Source organism: Coffea eugenioides, chromosome 2 (assembly GCF_003713205.1).
Source record: "Coffea eugenioides isolate CCC68of chromosome 2, Ceug_1.0, whole genome shotgun sequence".
NCBI lineage: Eukaryota > Viridiplantae > Streptophyta > Magnoliopsida > Gentianales > Rubiaceae > Coffea > Coffea eugenioides.
This window is the reverse complement of record NC_040036.1, coordinates 63,384,927-63,405,805: the sequence shown is the minus strand read 5'-3', so window position 1 is coordinate 63,405,805 and position 20,879 is coordinate 63,384,927.

The following is a 20,879-nucleotide window of genomic DNA, read 5'->3' as shown; positions in this document are numbered from 1 at the left end:
TAAGTGCTTTGAAAAGAACCACCAATTTTAGCTCAAATGAGGATGCAAGGGATGATCAGTGTTTAGGTTGTAGAAATGACGGTCAAAGTATCATTCTTACACCTCATGACAACCAAAGTAGCGAAATGGTCATTGAAAATCCATTCCTCTTTTGATATTTGAAAATTTTCCAATGAAGGGTAGTGATCATTAGGGCTCTTATTTGAAACGAAATTATTCTTTCAAAGACTCAAATGGGAGAGCAAATGATAAAATGTGTATAGGTAGAGAAAAGAATGCTCAAAGTATCATTCCAAATTTTCAAAACAAACAAGAATAATGCACATTTTTGCTTTCACTTAGATGTGAATTGAATTTGGTCAAACCAATGGGCATTTTTCTAAGCAAAATTCGCTCCAATTTGTAATTTATCAATCAATGTGACTGATTTTATTTTGAGGTTAAGTGAAGGAGAAAGGTATCTCATGGGCCTTTTGAGTGACCTCTTTTAATTTTTGAGCACTCTTATTGTATAACTCGGATCACCAATCTAGTGTACACAAGAATTTTAGAAAGCATATACTTGCGAATTTTCGGGCTGGAGGTTGAAAAAACTCTCAATTCGGTCTTATTTCTTAAAATTCATCATGAAACTTCCAATGAGCTCAATAAAGAATGAAATGTACACGAGTATTATACAAAACAAATAATTGTCTGAACAAAAGCTTCATTATTGCCAATATTTGAAAGATTTTAAAAGCAATACATATGAGAAACATTTTACAAAATTCCTTTACACATGTATACACATTTTCTCTCTTAATATCCCTTTTTTCTTTGAGCAATGAAATCCCTTAGATGTTCTTGCACGAGCGCTTTCAAATGAATTTTTGAATTCACATTGTAGGGCCTGCCTAAGAATCAAATAATAATTGTAATTTTCAAACTTTTATCAGATCAAAATTGTTATCAGGTATTTTCCCCTTATTGAAATATTTTCATGAATGCAAGGGGGAGGGGAAAAACAAAAAGAAAAATACCCAGAGTCAGTAAGCAAGAATAAAAAAACGGTATGCATGTCCTATGGGGGAACCCTTTTATGCCAAGGGTAGGCCTAGCATGAAAATGCAATCCTCTGGGGTAGGCACTGTACCATACCTGATGAATCCGATCAATTGATTGAGTGAAAAATGATTTGAAAAATTTGGCCAATTTGGAGTGAGAAGGAACATTCGTCCTAAAAAATGAGGACAATACATGATATGTGAAAGAGAGTTTACTCTTGAAAGGATTGCAATGCCTCGACTAATTTATTCAGTGAATTTTAGTCTTAAATCCTAAAAAGGAATAAGCGGATCAAGCGGATGGGATGAAATTGATAAATTATTCAAAATTGACTAGATTACCTAAAAAGGGTAAAATGGTCAAATATATTGAATGAAATTTGATTATTTATTCAAAAATGAATGGATAACCCTAAAAATGAATTAAACTAATCAAATGAGTTGAATGAAATCAATTGATCAAACCGATTGAGTGAAAGGATGATTTATTCAAAATCGACTGAACTGCCCTAAAAATAGGTAAACTGGTCAAATGGGTCGGATGATTTATTCAAAACTGATTAGATTACTCTAAAAAGGGTAAACTGGTCAAATGAATTTAAAACCGACTAGCTTGCCCTAAAAATGAACAAATTGGTAAAATGGACTGGATGTAATTGGTGAATAAAATAGTCCAGTGGATCGAATGGAATTGACGGCTTATCGGTAGTTTCAAAAATTTATTGTGATGCATTAGTCTATGAGCCTTCTAATATCAAATTTTGGTCTCAATTTATTTATCGTCTCAACAGTGAGGAATTATTGGTGAATTTCTTCAAATTAATGTCCTTTTTGCAAGGGATTTTTACCAATTTGATAAAATGGCCAAAATGTGATTATTAGACGCTCATATTCCAAAGATCGCTCCATGAAACTGATCGGATCCCACCTTACCTTGTGCACTACCCCTTTGGATGGTACAAGAAATATAAACGTGCAAGTCTCATTGGATTATGTATCCGAGACACAGGGCGGTTTATTCCTAGCACGGGATCGCCTAAATGGCATTCCCTTTCTAGGGTTTATGCATGATGCCATTTTATTAAAGCAGTAAAAGATGCAATTTGAAATGAAATCATGACCTAAAAGGACCTTTTATACGCCAAGGTAGGCTTAGAATGCTATGCAATTATTGATCTATGAATGCAATATACCAAAATCTTTAAACGTGCAATAACCTATCGATGAGGGTAGGTTCTAAAAGAAGGTCATGCCAGACCTCTTATTTGCTAGGGTTTGTGAATGCAATGGGGACACAAAACCAAGAAAAAGTTAGTTCAGCCAGATAAATACACATAACACATTGTAGCAATGAAATCAACACAAAGAAATAAAGCAATAAAAAGGAGAAAGGGGTTGGACCCCTCCCCTCGTGAATAGTGTCCCTAATAGGGTAAGACCGACTCTACCCTAGGTAAACTATCATGGATGCATGAGGTATTGGCTCACTAATGCAGTTAGACTCGATAGGTTTTTAGGTCCCCGAGCCTTCAGACTTAGAAACCAAAGGTCATCAATCCCAAGGTTCTTTGTCGGTGGCTCGAGCGATTCCCCAGACATTGCTACGCACACGTTGTGTCACGGCCACATGTCTGAGTGAATCTATAAAAAATCCTCAACTTTCGACCAAAAGCTATAGGCTATTAACCCAAAGCTTAAAGCGGAAGATTAAGTGACCCCTCGGATCGTGCTACGCACACGTCGTGTCATGATCACACGTCCAAGTGGGTCGCCTAAAATCCTAACAGGGTGGAGTGGTGTGACAAGCCACTAAAAGAAAAATAAAAGAGGGGTGACAAATTAAAGCGTATGCACGTATGCTAGTGCTCGTTTGGAGGGGAGGGATCAAGAACCAACGCGAGGCTCTAGGGTATGTCCCCCACCCAAATGCAATGCAAAGCGCGGAGTAAAACAAGTACAACATACATCCAAACAATCAATCATACATACGTGAGTGAGGGAGTAGTTTGATACGCGCGCGAGGCAAAAAGTCCTAAAAAGGAAAATGCAATCCTAACATCCAAATGCTATGCATAAAAAGGGTAAAAAAAGGAAAAGTATAGCTAAATCAAATGCTTGAACCCACTTAGGAAGTCCCCAGTGGAGTCGCCAACTGTCGCGCCCCACTTTTTGAATGATGTGTGTGTGAGAGTGGAATATGTGATCGTGTGTGAAAATGAAAATAAAAGGCCGTGGGACTTGATAATGCGACGATTTGGCCAATCAAAGTTCAAAAAGGGATTTTAATGGAAAATGGAGTCGCCACTTGGTATAGAGTTAGGGTGTACCAAGTCACCCAAAAAGTGATTTTTGAAAAGCAAAGTAAACAAACCCCCTTTTTAAGAACTTTTAGGTCTACGTAACCAAAGAAAGGGATCGGGGGTCACATTTGATAAGGGAGAAGGCAAAGGCAAAGCCTAAGGCACTCCCTTACCCTAGCAAAAGCTAGTTGCATGACTTAGCCCCTCTTTTCCTAATTTTTCTACCCAAAATATGCGTTGCATGTTGGATATGACTAATGAGTATGAAAAAGAAATGCAATCCTAAGTCTAAAATGTCTCTTACGAGGCTTTTTGTTCCCAACCACATGAGTTGTGGTGGCCAATAAGAAAAGTCCTCATAGAGGTCGCGAATGATGCAAATGAAGACTCAAATATGAGTGCAAGTGTGAAAATGTAAGAAAACGTGCATGTGTGCAAATGTAAGACAAGTGCATGTGTGCAAATTGGGAAAAATAAAGGTGTTTGTGTGCAAATGGATGAAAATATGATAGTAGATACATACAAGTGCAAGTGGGTGCAATTTGTGAGGTAGAAAATAAATGAGTGATAGGGAAAGTGTGTGAACATGGCATGTGGATTGCGGAAAATATAAATAGTGAGAGAATGTGGACAAATAAAGTGAGGAAGTGATATGATAAGAATGAGAGTGCATGAACCTAAGGGTATGCATCAAGTTGGGTACGGGAATGACTCCTAATTTCACGACTTTAATTTTCCCTTTGATTAGAAGGAAGAACTAGCGTGCTAAGGCTATTTTGTAGCCACACTCGCTCGTTTCCCTTACCAAAAGGGGACCCTCAAGCAAATGTACCCTATAACTAGCATGAAGATGCAAAAGCCTAAAATGAAAGGGAAAGGGTTGGAGGGGCATGCCAATATGCTAGAAAAACTAAGAAAAATGCATGAAATGTAGTGAAACATGCAAGTATGGACTAGCGAGGGAAATCCCTAAGGGTCTAGCGTTGGACTAGCCCATATCTATGAATTCCTACTAGCGTTGGACTAGTGGAAACGGGACAATGAGCCACAACTAGCGTTGGACTAGTGTGGTGACGTGCATTCATCCATTACATTCATCTATGACTATAGAAAGCAAGTAGACTGCAAATCATCTATAAACACGTAGCACATAACACTTAGCATGCTCGACTAAATGCAAGAGCCTAATAAAGCAAATTAACACGTAGCAACAAAAGCAAGCAATGAACCTGTTACATTTGCTAACTAAAACAAAGGGGAAGGGGAAAAATGGACAAAGATGCTCGCCAGGCCCTATCTATTACAAGCCAAGAGGTGTACACATACCCCACAAAGAAATAAAAGAAAGACTTAATAAAAAGCAAAAGTAAAGGAATTAAGGAAAAGCAAGGAAATCAAGTAAAGTAGGCATGCAATTCTCACTTAGCACGTTGGATCACATAGGGTCAAATAAGGTCAAAATAAAGGATAGAGTGTACCTCCCTTGAATCGATGCCCTAATGAGGCGAAATTACTAATTTACCCTTCAAAATAATAAAAAGGTCAAGGTACCTCTTTAATTATCAAATAATCACATGAAACAACAATTAAACACAAAAATGGAAATTAAGCACGAAACGAAAATTAAATATGGAATAGACCATGCATGTGCAGGCAAAACTCGGTCTCAGATAAAAAGTCTTAAGCATCTAAAATGGAGTACTAAATTGAAGGGCTTAAGGTGGAATCCATCACAATCAAATGCAAGAATCACAAAAGAAGAATGGAAAATTATTTATTATGGTTAAATAACAAAATTAGCTAAGCAAAATTACCTCAAACGAAACCGAGACTATAAATTCTTCCGAATCATTAAGCTTTCATGATTTCCCGTGAACACATATTAAGGCAAATTATCATGTAAAAGGGATCCAATTGCAAACATTAATCAGTCATGTGAGTCCAATTAGAACATTTAAGCACTTCGAAAGTCCCAGAAATAATAAGAGGCCAAATAACTGTTCAAGTTGCAATCAATTTAGGACTTAATTGCAAGGGATTGGAATGTAATTGGGCCACAGTGCAACAAAGGGAGACTTGGGGGGTTGGAATGTAATCTCAAAAAAAAAATTCCATGCATGCATACGAGGAAGATTTCTGCAATGAAAACCATTCAACAACTTTGAAACTTTCTGCAACTTTCGGCTTCCATTCATGCAGGAAAACAGCCGTGGACACGAAATGAAAGGAAACATGCAAGCCTGTCAATTAATTCCACAAGACCCATCTTAACACAAATCATACAATGACACAAGATCAAGGATTCAAGATCCCTTCTCCTCAACAGATTCGCAAAAACCAGAAAAAACATTTCTTGCTGCTTCTCCTAAACTCTAGCATGTTGGGTTCAAATTCTGATGAATTTTGGATGTAATCCAAACTTACCTAATGGCCAAACCAACAAATTTAGATCAAAACTATGAGATTATCCAGTAATCTTTCCACTTTTCAACCACAAAGTCTCATTTTTATGCACAAAAAAAATGAAAGAGAGAGCATGCGGCAATTTGGAAATTTTTCGGCCACTTGAGCTTTCATTCCCAGAAACCACCAGAAAATTTGCAGCCCAACATTCATGGGGACTGGCTCCTGACAGGAAATTTTAACAATCGGGACTGACCCGAGACAGAAATTTAAACGGGACTGACCCGAACAAAATTTAAAACGGGACTGACCCGAACAGGAATTTAAAACGGGACTGACCCTGAACAAGAAATTTAAATCATGGGACTGGCCCGAACAAAAATTTAAATCATGGGACTGACCCGAATAAAACTTAAAATCATGGGACTGACCCGAACGAAAGTAAAAATCATGGGACTGACCCGAATAAAACTTAAAATCATGGGACTGACCCGAATAAAACTAAAAATCATGGACCCCGAATAAAATTAAAATCATGGGACTGACCCGAACAAGCTTTTAATCATGGGACTGACCCGAATAAGCTTTAAAATCATGAGACTGACCCGAATAAAATTTAAAATCATGGGACTGACCCGAATAAACTTAAAATCATGGGACTGACCCGAACAACCTTTTAATCATGGGACTGACCCGAATAAGCTTTAAAATCATGGGACTGGCCCGAATAAAATTTAAAAATCATGGGACTGACCCGAATAAAATTAAAAATCATGGGACTGACCCGAATAAACTTAAAATCATGGGATTGACCCGAACAAGCTTTTAATCATGGGACTGACCCGAATAAGCTTTAAAAAACGGGATGCACACTAGTGGGACTGACCCACGGCTAGTGGCAGTGCAAGTGAAAGGCACGCTAGTGTGACTGACCCAACGGCTAGCGGCAAAGATGAAAGAAATGCGGGTATGTATGAAGAAACTGTATAAGACTTGCTTGGAAAATTATCCAAAGATTTGCTCCAGTGTGAATTGGTCAGTGGGATTAAACCCGAGCCTGCCATGACAATCGGCCAGTGGGATAATACCCGATCCTGCCGAGGTTGGCGGGATGAAACTCAGTCCCAACGAAGTAAGCGGTCAGCGGGATAAAACCCGGTCCTGCCGAGGTTGGCGGGATGAAACCCGGTCCCAACGAGATATGAACGATCAGTGGGATAAAACCCTATCCTGACGTGGTTGGTGGGATGAAACCCGATCCCAACGAAGTAAGCGGTCAGCGGGATAAAACCCGGTCCTGCCGAGGTTGGCGGGATGAAACCCGGTCCCAACGAGATATGAACGATCAGTGGGATAAAACCCTATCCTGACGTGGTTGGTGGGATGAAACCCGATCCCAACGAAGTAAGCGGTCAGCGGGTTAAAATCCGGTCCTGCCGTGGTTGGCGGGATGAAACCCGGTCCCAACGAAGTAAGCGGTCAGCGGGATAAAACCCGGTCCTGCCGAGGTTGGCGGGATAAAACCCGGTCCCAACGAAGCAAGCGGTCAGCGGGATAAAATCCGGTCCTGCCGAGGTTGGCGGGACCCGGTAAGCGATGAAACCCGGTCCCAACGTGATTTTGAACGATCAGTGGGATAAAACCCTATCCTGATGTGGTTGGTGGGATGAAACCCGATCCCAACGTGATTTTGAACGATCAGTGGGATAAAACCCTATCCTGACGTGGTTGGTGGGATGAAACCCGATCCTAACGTGATTTTGAACGAGAAATTGAATTTGATTTGCCAAGAAACAAGAAATTAAACTTTGATTTTTTTATTTTTGACCTTTCTGATGATTTTTTTTTTCTTTGAGAGAATCTTTTCAAAATAATTTGCCCCAGTGTCGGGCCCTTTTCCCTCTTTCTTATTGCTTCTCTTTTCGGCATCGACCTTCCATATCACCAAAATGCTTTTCGTCGATTTCGGCCATAAATACCTGCACAGAGGGTTTTACCAAAGTATGACATGCACTTGAATTTCATATTTGAAAAGAGCATCGTGATTGGTTTGACATCATCAAATGTATTACCAAAAAATTTTGCCCCAGTGTGGGCTATTTTGCAAAATCTCTCAAATGAAAATTTGCCCCAATGTGGGCCTATTTAATTGCAAAAAATTTGTTTTGAATGACTCTCCATTTATTTGAACAAAGTAAGCAATTGCTTTTCCTAACATAGCATGTGAAGAAAATTGAAATGTCTTGCTTAAACTCATATAGCAAATTTCATGATGAATTTCTCAAAATAATGTCAAATTACGAAAGATTTCTTCCCCACTTTAGCATCACTGCTTTAGGTAATGGGTCACCATTTCTTGTTGGCTCATCTGTCAGGACCAATCAAGTGACTTTATTTTTGATTTGGAAATGGCTAAAGGAAAATGGGAGGTCAAGATTTGTCTCATTTTGTGCTCATTCGATATCACGTCTTCATGAAAGCAAAATAGTTTGTCACCCTTATTTTTCAAGAAAACTTAGTCAACATACAAGCTTTATAGGCTTGCAACAAAATGGGTAGAAGCGATAGCTAAACCTGTGAAAACTGGTTATACTCCCATGATCACAAATGATTGATGGATTTCTTACGAGCATAATCGTCACTTTGGATTGTCATGAAGGAATAAGTTAACGATGGACTTTATTAGCTTGTAATGTGGCTTGAAGACGATAGTTAAAGAAATAATTTTCAAGGACATTGCACCGAAGATCGCATTTTTCTCAAAATTGCCCCTATTTTGAACTCAAAAATCTCAGAATTTGTTTACATTTTTTCTCATCATTCACCAGGGACTTCAGCGTCGAATTTTCTGCATTTTCTTGCATTTACTTTTCTTGCTTTGCTTTTGCTTCTTTTCTTCCTTCAACTTGGTGGATTTTCACATGGTGAGTAGCGCCAACCCCATACCCAAGCAATTCAGAAATACAGCTAAAATTTTCCGGCATCAGAAATTTTCTTGACAGGGCCATTGCAAAGAACAGAAGTCAGGGCTTTTGGCTTTTGTAATGGGGTTTGGTGGGGTGCTTAGAAAAGTTAAGGCCTGAAAGCGGATTTCAAAAACGGTTTGAAAAATCTGAGATCGCATTGTTGCGTCAACCCTATTTTAGGGTTAAATCAGAATTTGCCCCAGTTTATGCTCAATTGAGGCTTTTCACTTTCATTTTCTTTCTTCTTTTGACTTTTCGGCTTTTTGCCATTCTTTGAAATTTGCCCCAATTTATTTTTGAACTGAGGTTCTCTTTTCTTCTTTTGTTTTTGATTTTGTTGTTTTCACTTTTTCACTTCTTGAAATTTTTCTTTTCCAACTCAAACTTGCCCCAGTGTGGGGTTTGCGATTCTCAGGGGTTGCCAAATGAAGTATTCTATTCTGAAGGCTCAAAAGGGATAACTAGGGATAGAATGTTTGATTGGAAAAAGAAGATGGCCTGACTTGTATTCCGTTCCTTATAATAACCCTGAAAGGAAACTTTCATTAATGCGAAATTTCTTGCATGTATCTGAATTAACTGACTGAGGAAGACCCTTGTTCATCCATATTTGTGAAACATAGGCGATCCACGCGGACAAAACTCTTCCTTTTCTTTCTTTTTTTCAAAATTGGAACCCAAGTGGAATCAAATTTCCCCAATTTGCAGTTCCCTCCTTATTCTAGCATTTTTACTTTTCCCCTTTTAGGAAAATTCTCCAATCTCCCTCCCCAATGTGGGGTACGATCGTAAGTGCTTTGAAAAGAACCACCAATTTTAGCTCAAATGAGGATGCAAGGGATGATCAGTGTTTAGGTTGTAGAAATGACGGTCAAAGTATCATTCTTACACCTCATGACAACCAAAGTAGCGAAATGGTCATTGAAAATCCATTCCTCTTTTGATATTTGAAAATTTTCCAATGAAGGGTAGTGATCATTAGGGCTCTTATTTGAAACGAAATTATTCTTTCAAAGACTCAAATGGGAGAGCAAATGATAAAATGTGTATAGGTAGAGAAAAGAATGCTCAAAGTATCATTCCAAATTTTCAAAACAAACAAGAATAATGCACATTTTTGCTTTCACTTAGATGTGAATTGAATTTGGTCAAACCAATGGGCATTTTTCTAAGCAAAATTCGCTCCAATTTGTAATTTATCAATCAATGTGACTGATTTTATTTTGAGGTTAAGTGAAGGAGAAAGGTATCTCATGGGCCTTTTGAGTGACCTCTTTTAATTTTTGAGCACTCTTATTGTATAACTCGGATCACCAATCTAGTGTACACAAGAATTTTAGAAAGCATATACTTGCGAATTTTCGGGCTGGAGGTTGAAAAAACTCTCAATTCGGTCTTATTTCTTAAAATTCATCATGAAACTTCCAATGAGCTCAATAAAGAATGAAATGTACACGAGTATTATACAAAACAAATAATTGTCTGAACAAAAGCTTCATTATTGCCAATATTTGAAAGATTTTAAAAGCAATACATATGAGAAACATTTTACAAAATTCCTTTACACATGTATACACATTTTCTCTCTTAATATCCCTTTTTTCTTTGAGCAATGAAATCCCTTAGATGTTCTTGCACGAGCGCTTTCAAATGAATTTTTGAATTCACATTGTAGGGCCTGCCTAAGAATCAAATAATAATTGTAATTTTCAAACTTTTATCAGATCAAAATTGTTATCAGGTATTTTCCCCTTATTGAAATATTTTCATGAATGCAAGGGGGAGGGGAAAAACAAAAAGAAAAATACCCAGAGTCAGTAAGCAAGAATAAAAAAACGGTATGCATGTCCTATGGGGGAACCCTTTTATGCCAAGGGTAGGCCTAGCATGAAAATGCAATCCTCTGGGGTAGGCACTGTACCATACCTGATGAATCCGATCAATTGATTGAGTGAAAAATGATTTGAAAAATTTGGCCAATTTGGAGTGAGAAGGAACATTCGTCCTAAAAAATGAGGACAATACATGATATGTGAAAGAGAGTTTACTCTTGAAAGGATTGCAATGCCTCGACTAATTTATTCAGTGAATTTTAGTCTTAAATCCTAAAAAGGAATAAGCGGATCAAGCGGATGGGATGAAATTGATAAATTATTCAAAATTGACTAGATTACCTAAAAAGGGTAAAATGGTCAAATATATTGAATGAAATTTGATTATTTATTCAAAAATGAATGGATAACCCTAAAAATGAATTAAACTAATCAAATGAGTTGAATGAAATCAATTGATCAAACCGATTGAGTGAAAGGATGATTTATTCAAAATCGACTGAACTGCCCTAAAAATAGGTAAACTGGTCAAATGGGTCGGATGATTTATTCAAAACTGATTAGATTACTCTAAAAAGGGTAAACTGGTCAAATGAATTTAAAACCGACTAGCTTGCCCTAAAAATGAACAAATTGGTAAAATGGACTGGATGTAATTGGTGAATAAAATAGTCCAGTGGATCGAATGGAATTGACGGCTTATCGGTAGTTTCAAAAATTTATTGTGATGCATTAGTCTATGAGCCTTCTAATATCAAATTTTGGTCTCAATTTATTTATCGTCTCAACAGTGAGGAATTATTGGTGAATTTCTTCAAATTAATGTCCTTTTTGCAAGGGATTTTTACCAATTTGATAAAATGGCCAAAATGTGATTATTAGACGCTCATATTCCAAAGATCGCTCCATGAAACTGATCGGATCCCACCTTACCTTGTGCACTACCCCTTTGGATGGTACAAGAAATATAAACGTGCAAGTCTCATTGGATTATGTATCCGAGACACAGGGCGGTTTATTCCTAGCACGGGATCGCCTAAATGGCATTCCCTTTCTAGGGTTTATGCATGATGCCATTTTATTAAAGCAGTAAAAGATGCAATTTGAAATGAAATCATGACCTAAAAGGACCTTTTATACGCCAAGGTAGGCTTAGAATGCTATGCAATTATTGATCTATGAATGCAATATACCAAAATCTTTAAACGTGCAATAACCTATCGATGAGGGTAGGTTCTAAAAGAAGGTCATGCCAGACCTCTTATTTGCTAGGGTTTGTGAATGCAATGGGGACACAAAACCAAGAAAAAGTTAGTTCAGCCAGATAAATACACATAACACATTGTAGCAATGAAATCAACACAAAGAAATAAAGCAATAAAAAGGAGAAAGGGGTTGGACCCCTCCCCTCGTGAATAGTGTCCCTAATAGGGTAAGACCGACTCTACCCTAGGTAAACTATCATGGATGCATGAGGTATTGGCTCACTAATGCAGTTAGACTCGATAGGTTTTTAGGTCCCCGAGCCTTCAGACTTAGAAACCAAAGGTCATCAATCCCAAGGTTCTTTGTCGGTGGCTCGAGCGATTCCCCAGACATTGCTACGCACACGTTGTGTCACGGCCACATGTCTGAGTGAATCTATAAAAAATCCTCAACTTTCGACCAAAAGCTATAGGCTATTAACCCAAAGCTTAAAGCGGAAGATTAAGTGACCCCTCGGATCGTGCTACGCACACGTCGTGTCATGATCACACGTCCAAGTGGGTCGCCTAAAATCCTAACAGGGTGGAGTGGTGTGACAAGCCACTAAAAGAAAAATAAAAGAGGGGTGACAAATTAAAGCGTATGCACGTATGCTAGTGCTCGTTTGGAGGGGAGGGATCAAGAACCAACGCGAGGCTCTAGGGTATGTCCCCCACCCAAATGCAATGCAAAGCGCGGAGTAAAACAAGTACAACATACATCCAAACAATCAATCATACATACGTGAGTGAGGGAGTAGTTTGATACGCGCGCGAGGCAAAAAGTCCTAAAAAGGAAAATGCAATCCTAACATCCAAATGCTATGCATAAAAAGGGTAAAAAAAGGAAAAGTATAGCTAAATCAAATGCTTGAACCCACTTAGGAAGTCCCCAGTGGAGTCGCCAACTGTCGCGCCCCACTTTTTGAATGATGTGTGTGTGAGAGTGGAATATGTGATCGTGTGTGAAAATGAAAATAAAAGGCCGTGGGACTTGATAATGCGACGATTTGGCCAATCAAAGTTCAAAAAGGGATTTTAATGGAAAATGGAGTCGCCACTTGGTATAGAGTTAGGGTGTACCAAGTCACCCAAAAAGTGATTTTTGAAAAGCAAAGTAAACAAACCCCCTTTTTAAGAACTTTTAGGTCTACGTAACCAAAGAAAGGGATCGGGGGTCACATTTGATAAGGGAGAAGGCAAAGGCAAAGCCTAAGGCACTCCCTTACCCTAGCAAAAGCTAGTTGCATGACTTAGCCCCTCTTTTCCTAATTTTTCTACCCAAAATATGCGTTGCATGTTGGATATGACTAATGAGTATGAAAAAGAAATGCAATCCTAAGTCTAAAATGTCTCTTACGAGGCTTTTTGTTCCCAACCACATGAGTTGTGGTGGCCAATAAGAAAAGTCCTCATAGAGGTCGCGAATGATGCAAATGAAGACTCAAATATGAGTGCAAGTGTGAAAATGTAAGAAAACGTGCATGTGTGCAAATGTAAGACAAGTGCATGTGTGCAAATTGGGAAAAATAAAGGTGTTTGTGTGCAAATGGATGAAAATATGATAGTAGATACATACAAGTGCAAGTGGGTGCAATTTGTGAGGTAGAAAATAAATGAGTGATAGGGAAAGTGTGTGAACATGGCATGTGGATTGCGGAAAATATAAATAGTGAGAGAATGTGGACAAATAAAGTGAGGAAGTGATATGATAAGAATGAGAGTGCATGAACCTAAGGGTATGCATCAAGTTGGGTACGGGAATGACTCCTAATTTCACGACTTTAATTTTCCCTTTGATTAGAAGGAAGAACTAGCGTGCTAAGGCTATTTTGTAGCCACACTCGCTCGTTTCCCTTACCAAAAGGGGACCCTCAAGCAAATGTACCCTATAACTAGCATGAAGATGCAAAAGCCTAAAATGAAAGGGAAAGGGTTGGAGGGGCATGCCAATATGCTAGAAAAACTAAGAAAAATGCATGAAATGTAGTGAAACATGCAAGTATGGACTAGCGAGGGAAATCCCTAAGGGTCTAGCGTTGGACTAGCCCATATCTATGAATTCCTACTAGCGTTGGACTAGTGGAAACGGGACAATGAGCCACAACTAGCGTTGGACTAGTGTGGTGACGTGCATTCATCCATTACATTCATCTATGACTATAGAAAGCAAGTAGACTGCAAATCATCTATAAACACGTAGCACATAACACTTAGCATGCTCGACTAAATGCAAGAGCCTAATAAAGCAAATTAACACGTAGCAACAAAAGCAAGCAATGAACCTGTTACATTTGCTAACTAAAACAAAGGGGAAGGGGAAAAATGGACAAAGATGCTCGCCAGGCCCTATCTATTACAAGCCAAGAGGTGTACACATACCCCACAAAGAAATAAAAGAAAGACTTAATAAAAAGCAAAAGTAAAGGAATTAAGGAAAAGCAAGGAAATCAAGTAAAGTAGGCATGCAATTCTCACTTAGCACGTTGGATCACATAGGGTCAAATAAGGTCAAAATAAAGGATAGAGTGTACCTCCCTTGAATCGATGCCCTAATGAGGCGAAATTACTAATTTACCCTTCAAAATAATAAAAAGGTCAAGGTACCTCTTTAATTATCAAATAATCACATGAAACAACAATTAAACACAAAAATGGAAATTAAGCACGAAACGAAAATTAAATATGGAATAGACCATGCATGTGCAGGCAAAACTCGGTCTCAGATAAAAAGTCTTAAGCATCTAAAATGGAGTACTAAATTGAAGGGCTTAAGGTGGAATCCATCACAATCAAATGCAAGAATCACAAAAGAAGAATGGAAAATTATTTATTATGGTTAAATAACAAAATTAGCTAAGCAAAATTACCTCAAACGAAACCGAGACTATAAATTCTTCCGAATCATTAAGCTTTCATGATTTCCCGTGAACACATATTAAGGCAAATTATCATGTAAAAGGGATCCAATTGCAAACATTAATCAGTCATGTGAGTCCAATTAGAACATTTAAGCACTTCGAAAGTCCCAGAAATAATAAGAGGCCAAATAACTGTTCAAGTTGCAATCAATTTAGGACTTAATTGCAAGGGATTGGAATGTAATTGGGCCACAGTGCAACAAAGGGAGACTTGGGGGGTTGGAATGTAATCTCAAAAAAAAAATTCCATGCATGCATACGAGGAAGATTTCTGCAATGAAAACCATTCAACAACTTTGAAACTTTCTGCAACTTTCGGCTTCCATTCATGCAGGAAAACAGCCGTGGACACGAAATGAAAGGAAACATGCAAGCCTGTCAATTAATTCCACAAGACCCATCTTAACACAAATCATACAATGACACAAGATCAAGGATTCAAGATCCCTTCTCCTCAACAGATTCGCAAAAACCAGAAAAAACATTTCTTGCTGCTTCTCCTAAACTCTAGCATGTTGGGTTCAAATTCTGATGAATTTTGGATGTAATCCAAACTTACCTAATGGCCAAACCAACAAATTTAGATCAAAACTGCGAGATTATCCAGTAATCTTTCCACTTTTCAACCACAAAGTCTCATTTTTATGCACAAAAAAAACGAAAGAGAGAGCATGCGGCAATTTGGAAATTTTTCGGCCACTTGAGCTTTCATTCCCAGAAACCACCAGAAAATTTGCAGCCCAACATTCATTAGATTTCTCATGAGCACACAATGGACAATGCAATCAAGGGAGACTAAAAACTGGCCAGTTGAAATGCATTCATACTGTCTTGCTGCAATTTGCAGATCAAACGAGGAACCGAATGGCGAACATCATGCAAACAAAAGCAAAAAAACCAGGAAACCATTCTCTTGTGACTTAAACAAAGACCTCGGAAGTCAAAATACAGTTAACCAAACCACATAATCATCACAAAATAGAACCATTCCAACCCTCTGATGAATTCCGATCACAGAATAACTCATTCGCAGCACCGTAAGCCATCAAAAATTCAAGACAAACAGTTCACGCGAGAAAAAAAATTCACATGATAATTCTAAAACTTCATGACAGATTCGAAATCAGCCAATGGGGAAACTATCTTCATCTACAGGCAATGATGGGCATAAGCTAACATGGGAGGAGCTTGAAAATAATCACCTGAATCGCTGGGACCAAAACAAGAATTTCTGCTGCGTTTTCGTTCGAAGTCGAAACTGGTGCAGTAAAGGCAGGGCAGCTCCTTTGTGGCCAGATTTGACGATCTTCCGGTTGTTATTTGTGAACAATTTCTGAACAAGAAATCCTCCCCTTACTCCCCACTTGGTGCAGCAACAAAAATCTGCTCAAATTGAGCAACCAGGAAGAAGATAATCAAACTTCAAGGTGTGCCGAAAACCAGCATGTTCGGATAAAAATTTGCAGAAATTGTTTCTGGTTCTGGCTTTCTTTCCTGCCGCTATTCTCTATCTCTCTTGTTCCTGTTTTCCTTGGTTCTAGTTGACTCAGCCCGTAGCTTTCTCTCAAACCGTAAACAACCCCTCGCAACCTTCCTCTCTTTTCTCTCTCAAGCTCACAGCCTTCCTAGCCTTTCCTTCCTTGCTCGTAGGTTTCTTAAGCTTTTTCTCCTCTCAACTCCCCCAGCTCTCAGTTTTCTTTTTCGTTCCTCACTTGCCCAGATCTTTCAAACCGAAAGATCCTTCCTTTCTCCGCTGTTCTCTTTTCGTTGCTTCTCCCTCGCTCAGCCGAAGCTCCGTTGCCTTTGTCTCCCTCCAATTTCCTTACTCCGCCGCCGCACCCTCACTCTTGCTTCTCAAAACCCTCGGTTCTCCTTTCTTTTCCCAGCCCGTCACCTTTTTATGCTTCCTTTACTCCCAGCTCCAAGACCCTTGCTTCCCCTTTTTTTCGGTCTTTTCTTCTCAAACTTCTCATCCTCCGCTCCTTCTCACTCTCTCTTCATTGTTTTTCTTCCAGCCGCCAACTCTAATCCCTCTATATCTCACTTTTCCCTTTAGCCGTCCCTGAAGTTTCTTTCTTGCCTCTTTTCTCGACTCCCTGTTTTCCTTTTCCCTTTGCTTTGCTTTTTCTTTTCTGAAATCCCTCCAGCCGTCTCCCTCGTTCTCATTTTTCCTCCGCCGTCAGCCTTACCCAGTTCTGTGTTTCTTTCTCTCTCTCCCCAGAACCCCTGTAGCTTTCGTTTTCTTTCTCTCTGTCCCCAGATTTCTAGCCGTCCAGTCTTCTCTGGTGTTTTCTTTTTTAGCCGTTCCCCTCTCCTCTTTCTGCCCAGAAACTCTCGCTGTTCTCTCCTCTCTCGTTCAGCCGTTCTCTCCTTTTCCCCACCTTTTCAGCCGTCAACTCCCTCTCCCCTTCTCACGCACTCCTTCCCTTCCTTTTATATCATCATGAATCTCTTAACCCTCATCTGGATGGTCACAAACCACCCAGCTCAATGCCTTTACCTCAGCCATCCGATGCAACAGAAGGAACTCCCGTGATATATTTTCCTGCTGCTGCATGCGCGGCAGCTCTTTCTTTTCTCTTTTTTTTTTTTAAAAAAAAAAATAATTTAACAAAATGGTAATAAAATTAAATGAAAACCAACAATTTAATTAACATCGGATAAAAATGAATAAACTAGAAATAATAAACAGCAAAATTGCAATTTTTCATTTTTCTTTTCACTTTTTCATCATTTTCCATTTTTCATCATTTTTCTCTTTTTCCTTTTTTCTTTTTCTCTTTTTTTTTTAAGAAAACATTGAATTTAAATAAAAAACAACTAAAGCATATTTTTTGAATGCTTTTTCTTTTCTTTTCGAGAAATTCTATGCTAAGGAACTTAAAAAATAATAAAATAAAAAACTAAAAAAACTAAAAACTAAAAAGCGAATAAAACTAACACGACAAATAAAAACTAAAAAGAAAAATAAAAAGTAAATGAAATTACACTAAAATTTGGTGTCTACACTAAGTAAGTACAAGATTCATATCTAGACCATTATATGGACCCTAATAGCATTTCCCTCAAATCGGACGATTTTCATTTTTGAAAAGTTTCCTAATTTGGAAAGTTTCTATTTTTAGAAAGTTTCTTAATTTGGAAAGTGTTCATTTTGTAAAGTTTCCTAATTTAACAAAAAATAATTATTCACAATCCTGTTTATTATCCTCACTACTATCTTACTATGTTTATTTATGAGGGCGGAGTTGGTTTCCGGAGACTACATACACAGCATTTTCTTCCAAGCTGTGGTGGAATTTCCGAACAAGATTATCGCTGTGGGAGACATTCATGAAAGCAAAGTACTGCAGAGGTCTTCATCCTTGTCAGGTAGAACTCAAAAATAAGGACTCCTCAATATGGCGGAGGATGGTAAATGTGAGCCGACAAATGGAGCTTTCTATGTTATGGGTTGCAAAAGAGGGGACGTGTCACTTTTGGTATGATAACTGGCTAGGATGTGGTGCTTTGTTCTTACAAGTGCCGGTTAACGTAGAGTTGTCATTCCATAATTTCATAAACAATGGTCACTGGGATGTGAACCTCTTATGTCACACAATACCAAAGGAGTATGTGTCCTCCATTTTACAACAACCCATTCCGGAAGAAGGGAGTGAAGTGGAAGTCTTTTGGATGCCTACAACATCTGGAAAATTTTCCATACATTCAGCTTTTCAAGATATTAGGCAGACCCGAAATAAGTCGATGGTTTTTGCATCGATTTGGCATCCTCGTATCCCTTTCAAAGTTTCATTTTTTATGTTCAGATTGTTACCGATACCAGATAGGCTATGTGAACTTGGTTTTCATTTACCGTCCAAGTGTTTCTGTTGTCCTTCGGCATCCGAGGAGTCTATTGAGCATTTATTCTCCAATGGCCACACGGCGTCGGTAGTTTGGAGTTATTTTGGAGGATTATGTGGATTAAGCCCAGGAACTTCTTTGCAGTCTCGAATAGTAGGGTGGTGGTTGAGGTCGTATGGTTCTGAGTTACGGCGGATTATGGACCGAATTATTCCTACTATTATTTGTTGGCAAATTTGGAAGGCAAGAAACAAAGCAATGTTCGAAGGTGCTCAAATGCGACCATCTGCAATTTGCCAAGCAATTTTCTTGGAAATTCAGTCCATGGTAGGGATTCATTTCAAACAAGCATTCTGATCACAGTCCTTCCGACAATTGTATGATTCACCGAATTTTACTGTTGGAAGGGTTGCCTTCAAAGCTATTCGCTGGGAGTCAAAGGAGCCAGGGTAGCTCATACTAAATACAGATGGTTGTTCTAAGGGTAATCCAAGACTGGGTGGAGGTGGTGGTGTTCTAAGGGATTCAACGGGATTACCACTCTTTGCTTTTTCGGCCTATTTTGGACAAACTACAAGTCTCCATGCAGAGGTTCGGGCACTTCTCATTGGTCTTCAAACGTGTATACAAAGGGGGTTTGGGAATATATGTATACAATCGGACTCATTGGCCGTAGTTCGAATTATTCATCGTCAAATTCAGTGTCCATGGCAGATTAGAAGGGCGGTCAGACAGATTTGGCATTTTTTGGAGGACCCGACTTGTTTATCACATTGTTATCGGGAGGCTAACACAGTTGCTGATGCGTTGTCCAATGAGGGGGTATCTCATCCACAGCAACAAGTCAGGTTATATGACAGCTTTTCTACGTTCCCAAGACTGGCCCGTGGGACAATAAGTCTAGACAGAATAGGAATGCCTTCAATTCGGAAAATTAAACATATGTAGAAGGAAATTTCTGTATGTTGTTTATCTTTATATGAATAAAAAGACGTTTTAAAAAAAAAACCTATGTTTATTTATAACTTATAATTATTCCTTACTATTATTATCGTTATCATTAGTGTTATCATCCACATTATTATTTACCGCTGTGATTATTAGTGCTATTATTCGGACTATTATTAGCATTATTATTATTATTTTAAGCATTTCGTTTAACAATTTAGCACTTGTCTTACCTCGTCTAACTTGACTTAATACAGCTAGATTAAGATGTTTTAGGTTTCCATTAAAATATCTTATACGTACTTAACTAAGTATAACTTTACGTGACAACCCTTCCATTCTAACAACTACTTTAAATTGGATCCTAAATTTTGAAATTCACGATATGGTATAAAAATGGACTAGTTATATTTAAAATTCATTTACTAAACATTTACTAAATTTTTATACTATAGTTTGGTCCAAGTTTAAATTGCCTCCCTTTTTACTTATTTATTTATTTATTTATTTTTATTTTTATTTTTATTTTCCTCGGGTGGGACCCATGGTTGGCCAACCATGGCTGACCATGGTCGCCAGAGGGTCTGGCGACCCAAACTTCAATTGGTTGGCCATGATTTTGCTCTATTGTCGCCAGCAAGTGCTGGCAACATCCTCTCATTCTTTTTTTTTTTCTTGTCTTTTGGCCAACCCTTGGAATTCTTTTCTCTGCCGCCCTTGTGTGCGGCGTTGCTTCTGCAACGTCCAGCCAGGACAGAGCAGCGGCGGCTCCCTTCTTTTTTCTTTTTTTTTTTTTAAACAGATTCAAACACCCTATAATCTCCAGATTAAAATCAACCCCCCTATTTCTATTAACCCAGATACGAATCTTATCAAAACATATATACCTATATAGCAACAATACATGTCCGTATAATTACTAGAACAACTAATACAACTATTAAAACTTAAAAGAGAAGTTTTCTTGCGTGAACTCGAGATTTACAGGTTTAGGTGCCTAGTTGTCGGATCGATTGACGGTGTCGCCTGCTCATCCTTCTCTCCTCTCTGACAGCTCTTGCTCTAGGGAGGCAGACGAAAGAAAGGTAAGGCTAGGGTTATTTCCCTGTCTAGGGTTTTAATAAAATCCTAAACCAAGCACGACTTATTAGTAGGTGGTTTGGGTAAGAGTTTTCATTTATTAGACCCCTTACCCTATTTAACCTAACCTGCAATTATTTTTCCTTTTACCCATAATAAATTACCATTTAATTAAATTGGGCAAGATAAAATGAGCCCAAAAATTGTGGGTTTTACATTCTACCCCCCTTACAAAAAGTTTCGTCCTCGAAACTTATGTACCTTGATAAAAAGATAGGGATGTCTATTTCGCATGT